The sequence below is a fragment of the Clavelina lepadiformis genome, chromosome 6, assembly GCF_947623445.1.
Source record: "Clavelina lepadiformis chromosome 6, kaClaLepa1.1, whole genome shotgun sequence".
In the NCBI taxonomy this organism is placed as follows: domain Eukaryota; kingdom Metazoa; phylum Chordata; class Ascidiacea; order Aplousobranchia; family Clavelinidae; genus Clavelina; species Clavelina lepadiformis.
Genome location: NC_135245.1, coordinates 13,032,652 through 13,039,176, shown reverse-complemented (window position 1 = coordinate 13,039,176; position 6,525 = coordinate 13,032,652).

Here is a 6,525-nt window from a genome sequence, read left to right as displayed (position 1 = left end):
AGATCGTACACTATAACACTCAGCTAGTTGTTTTCTTGACATCGAAAACTCAATAAAAGTGTGAATACAAAGCACTTTGCTGTTTAGCCGATGGGGATCAAGTAAATATGTTTATTATCTCTTTTATATGTTGCACATTAATTGTTATTTCCAAGATAGATTTGAAGAGGTCGTTTAGGTTTAGGAGGGGTAGCCAGAAATGAAGTGACTCTTTTAGCATATGAGAATATCTTTACTTAATTTACGTGTTGAATTATCTGACTCTATTTTTGCGTGCGGTTAGAATACTCCAACCTTTAGTCGGCCGAAAGGTTTTAATATTACAACAGAATTACTTTACTACAAAGACTTTTTATCATAGGTGCTGTAAACTTTCTCAATATTGCGAATAATCAAGAACATAAGAAATACTACTGCTTGTAAGTCTAACTCTTCTGTTGATTTCGATGATTCACTCGACTACATTTGCTCGCTGGTAGAAGTGCGAGCTTATATAGACCAAGGTGATGGGTGTTAAAATGTTCAACATGAAAAACGCTGCGAGTCGTGGCGGGTGCAACGTGAAAACAATGTTTAGAGTTTAGACAATGGGAGATATATATAGCTAAAGTTGACACATTGAGACACGGATAAGCAATCAGTGTTAAGGTTCATAAGCGGGCATTTCCAATAAAGACTTCTTATCAACAAAGATGTTGGAAAACAACCTGGGAACATACCAAAAAGAGTTTTCACACGAAGTTATTCAGAGCAAGTTTCCAAATATCAATCGACAGTTTAAGTCTTTATCAAAAAACAAATTTCAAAACAAATCAAAATCAAAAACTACTGAGCATTGCCGGTTCCAGCGCAATTTGAAAGAAAATTTGAAATTCCAAGGACAATTTGAGATTGGATTTGGAAAAAGGTGAGACGCGTCACGAAGCATTACCGTTCCTTCACGCAATACGCTGTCTAGTTGACCAATGGCCGAGTGGTCAAGACGCTTGAATTAGTAGATAACGTAATCCAGTTTTCTAGGAACTTGGCTTCGTTAGGTTGGTTATCTTTGATGATAGTAGTTAAATTAATTCCCTTTGAAAGTAAATGCTTGAAGCAAATACTGTAAATGATAAAACTTCTTTTTGTTGTTCGTCAAACTCTAAATTGGTTGATGAGTTTTCATGGATATGTTTCATAATATTTTCAATATTGTTTTTGAAACTGTTTTCATTTCCTAAATTGTACATTTTATTACGAACAGAACAAGCAAATTTGTGTTTGTGATAATAATTTTTTACTGCAGCATTAAATCTTTTGTTGTGGTGTTCAATATATTTTATTGGCATTGTTTCTATAATAAAAACATTTTTATTTAAAGTTAATAATAATCAACTTCACTATATAAACATGAGTGAAGGAAAAAAATTTACATAACAGTGGCTACCAATATGTAACGGTTACCTGAATGTGTCACTGGAAGTCCTCCCGGGACGTCAATCTCTATTCTTTGCATCGGCTCCAACTCTTCAGAAGGTACCAAGGGCGCTCTTGGTGTTCTAGAAGGAGCTTTACGTAAATCATAGAATGTGCCACTCTCACAATACCAGTGGCTTTCCAGCGTGGCTAGTAGAATCGTCTTAAAACTCTTTCAGCTCTTCTGTCGACACGTATGTGTCCTCCTTTATGTGATGCGTCACGTAGCTCGTTCAGGACTCTGGGACGTATTTCTTTAGGAACCAATAACTGAAGACGTTTTCCTGCCAATGTGTCTTCTAGAGTGCGGTACAAGAAATGATGTATTAAAAAAAGCTCTCCAAACAAAGACCACTAATATCGAACTCCACTGCTCAATTTCTTAATTTTCTTAAAAGGGGGTCTTGAGCCGGCTCTAATCCAATCTAGTACTACGAAAATATGTCCGTCGGACTTTTGAGCTTGTGAAATTCTGTCAGGAGTCCAACTAAAACCCTCACGAAGATCAATACTTAAAACACTTTCTGTCGAGTCCTTACCGGTTTTAAAGTTTTCTTCAACTTTTAACGGATACTTGTCAAGATTCAATTCGACGCTATTAGATTCACTTCTTGGCCTTCTATTAAGTACCTTTGCATTGGAGTGCTTTGACCCAGAGCGATGTATTAATTTAAAATCAACATCAGCCAATATTTCAAACCAACGCGCACATTGACCGTATGTTTCTTTTGCTGTCCATAGCCACCGTAATGAAGTGTGGTTTGTGCGAAGAAGAAAAGGTGTGCCGAGAGAACAAAATTTCTGCACCCCATAAACAATTGTCAGGAGTTCCTTCCTCGTGATGGAATAATTTGTTTCCGCTTTTGTTAGGGATCTACTTACATATGAAACTGGGTGCTCTTCACCATCTGTGACAAAACACAACCAAGAGAAGAATTTGTAGCATCTGTATCGAGGAAGAACTACTGCGTAAATTCTGGGTATCTAAGTACCGGATTTGTTACGAATGCGTCTTTCAAAAAATTGAATGAGTGTATACATTGTAAATTCGTCAAATTGTAAAATGGGGATGAAATTTTGGCAAAATCTCTGACAAACTTGCGATAGTATGATGCGAGTCCCAAAAACTGCCTTGCATCATTTGTCGAAGAGGGCACAGGCCAACTGGAAACCAGAGAGTTTTTCTCCGGTTCGTAGGATACACCAGATTTTGAAAACATATGACCCAAGAATCTAACTTCTTCATTGAACAAATTACATTTAGACGTTTTAAGTTTGAGACCACCTGCAATTAGTCGAGAAAATACGTCGTCCAGCTTGGGCAGATGATCTTGAAAGGTGCGTGCAAATATGATGATGTCATGCAGGTAAGCCAATGCACCATTCCATTCAACTTCATCGAGCACTACCCGCATCAAGTGCTGAAACGTGGCAGGTGTGTTGGCTAGTCCAAAAGCATAGCATTAAAATTGAATTACCCTCAATGGCAAGTAAACGCTGTCTTTTCACGGTCATCTTCACTCATCGATATTTACCAATAACCAGATTTAAGGTTCAGTGTTTAGAATTTTTTTCATCTCGAAAACTGCTCCAAACTATCGTCTGTGGCAAATGAAAACTGTGCTTATCAGTGCAATCGTTGACAGCCCTGTAGTCAACATAAAATCTTACATTGCCGCCCTAGCTGTTTTATCAACACAGCTGGGCTAGAACAAAGTGATTGTGAGTGACTAATAACGCTATCATTTAACATACCCTTTAGCAAGTCAAACCGTCTGTTTGTTTTCTTCTGAAATTCTTTTCGAGTGTTGGTGTATCGGTGTGACGTCTCCCGTGACAATACTGTGAGTAAGAATATTAGTTTTGCCAAGACCACGTTTAGAGAGTGACAAAGCAGTTTGCCCCCTTCGAATCACTTCGATTATAGGTTCCCGCTCAGCATCTGACAAATTAAGACGATTTAGATACAGTAGTTCAATGAGAGACGACACGTCATCGTTGGTTGTTGACTCGTCAACCGGCATTAATATACGAAACATGTTCTCCAACAATTGTTATTAAATCTGCAACAGTCGTCCCAGCGGGAATGCATTTGCTTTTATTTGTAAAATTGGAAAGTCTAACTGGTAGGCCTACCATATTTTCAGCACCCAAAAAGAGGACATTTTTTTTGCCGGCAAGAAAAACGAAAGTAGAATTGTTACGTTTGAGTTTGATGATGTTTTACATTTCCTTGGTAGTTGCAGGCAAAAGTTACAAAAACAAAGCAAAGCAAAAGTTACAAAAACAACAAATCAAATTTATTTTTCAGATTCAGCCCATGAATACTTTACGGTTCCCTTAACTTTTGTCAATAAAGAATGATCATTTTTAACGAGATCGTGAAACTGTTTACACGAAATATCATTGAAATTATATACAACCGTCAAGATGCTCGAAACTGATCCAACTAATAAGCTGTCTCTTTCTTTGCACCATCGTTGCTGCATTAAAGAAAAAATGCGTTCAACATTTGCATTATGGGCCATAATGCTAAAGTAAAATTGCGCGATTTTTAACAGTTCACTAAACATTTCTTCGTTTCTGCAATGCTGGAAATATTCTGTCCATTTTTCATGTGCCATCATTTTAGAAAATGCAGTTGCATCAGTTTCATGCCGCCTTTGCACAAATTTGCACAAGTGTTGGTACTGGTCGAACAGTTTAGCATCATCAATGTCAACGTTTTTCTCTGCCAGATAATTTACACATGGCTCAACGTTAGCCCATTCTTTGGCGTTGGACAGAAGCATCCAATCAAAACATTTGAATTCAGCAAATGAATTGGTCCATTCATCCAAGTAGGCAACACAAGAATCGTACAATGAAGATACATCTGACATGAACAAATCACATTCCCGATCTTTTCCCTCTTCTCTGAATTTTGTCAGTGTTGATTTTACTTGAATCGATACGAACATTTGTCTTTTCCTTTCTAGAATGTTTTGTCTTTACAGAGTTGAGACTAGCTACAACTTCAACAAGAGATATTTTTGATTTCTCGATGTTTTGAACTTGTTCATGAAAAAACAGCCACAAAGGATTGCATGTGTCTCAAATAATGCTCACCAAATGAATTTTCAAAAAAATGTTTTAGAACAATAGGTGGCTTGTCAATGGATACGAAATACGACTTTAAAGCTGGATACATTTGGAGCATTCTAGACAGGCTAGGTCTAGGATAAAGTGAAAGCTGGTTAGCTGTGGGAAAGAAGTTTCTTGTACTCTATATCCACAAATAGACAGAAATCTTTCAACTCTTCTGTCCAAACAGTATAAATGGAAAAATGTTGGTAGGTTTTGTAGATAATACTTTCAACATCAAGACTGATATGATTTGCACCATGGTGTAAACAGTTATTCAAAATGTGTGCTGGGCAACCAACACCAACTAAAGCAGGAAGTAATTTTTCATATGAGTAAAAACGTTGTTACCTTTCTTTCGGCGCAGACCTCCAAAATTGGTGTTGCAGTTGTCACCAGCAAACGAAATACATTTGTTAAACAGTTTTGTTTTCTTCAGTGTTTCTTTAATTTCATTTGCAATAGTCAAGGAAGTTTCATTTTTAGTGCTTCTGACATCAAGTAATTTAGACTGCAGACCTCCATTTTTCCAGTCAAAATATTGTATAACTATAGGAAAAAGTTTGGTAGATTTTGTGATTACTGCCATCAGTGGCTACTCCGTGATACTTGATTTCATGTTCTTCTATATCATTTAGCACATACTGAACAGACGTGGGAGCAAGTACATTATTTACGATAGCTTCAATCTTGGTGCGAGCACAAGAGTACCTTTTTGTAAAACCACGAACTTGTCGAGACGACTAGCGGTACTTTCGTTACGGTCTGTTAAGTTCGAACCTGCGCCAGAAAAATTACGACAGATCGTCGCATGTAAAAAGGCCCAGGTGTAACAGAGAACGTCGAACACTGTTTGCAATAACAATCAAGAAGGTAGGGCTGGTAGGGCAATTTGTTGGAAAACCTTTTTTAAACCAGCAATTCAGCATGTTACATGGCTACAGTAATTTTTTGGAAATAAATACAACGTCTCGCCTAAAAGTCTTGTTGAAAGTATAAGCAACTAACTCGAAATGCGAAAAAAGAGGACATTTGGGCATTTTGGAGCGTCCTCGGAGGACCATTCACTTTTCTTGAGAAAAGAGGACAAATCCTCTTAAAAGAGGACATATGGTAGGCCTACTAACTGGCATCGAACTTTCATTGGTTTTTGTTACGTAATTTTGTCCTAAAATTTCGTATTTGTCTAGTAAGCAAGCAAACCTTTGTATAAAAATCTCGTAAGACTTGAAATGAAGAACACTTTTTGACTTATCTTAACTTATGAAGGTGTCTTCATTTAATTTAAACTTTTGCTTAGACCGAAAGATCTCACTGTTAGCACGGATACCGTCCACGCTCCTAAAGTTTTTAAGTATTGGTTACAGACAGTCGAAGACTACATTGCTACACCGGAAGAGCTACGCCCTACGCAATCGTCCGCTGTAAACAAAGCAAGAGTTGTTCGAAGCTGTCTTTCGCCCAAAGTTTTCTCCTATGTCGAAAAAGGTGATAGCTACGAGAATACTGTAACTCTTTTGAAAGAGTTGTACATCCAACCAAGAAATAATGTCTAAGCAAAGCATCTACTGGTCAGTCGGCAGCAAAACCACGGGGAAAATGTCCTGGAGTACCTTCGTACCCTTAAGGTACTCGCAAAGGATTGTACTTTTGAAGGACTTTTTCTTTATGGGGTGAGTTCTTCGTTCGAATGTCAACGCCTATTGGTGATAGATGATGTCGATCTACAACGAGCGGCCGATTTAGCCGAAAACTTAGAACGAGCTCAATGGGCGCTGGTAGTAACGGCCCTCGCCTGGTGGCTTCGGCCCAATCAACGTTGCCCGCTGTGACACCTAGAGAAAGTACACTACAAGCTGGAGGATCATTAGCTGTCACTCCGAAAGTGCGTAAATTGAGGACTCAGAAGACTTGCTTCTACTGTGGCGGTGCGCTTCATAGTCGTAA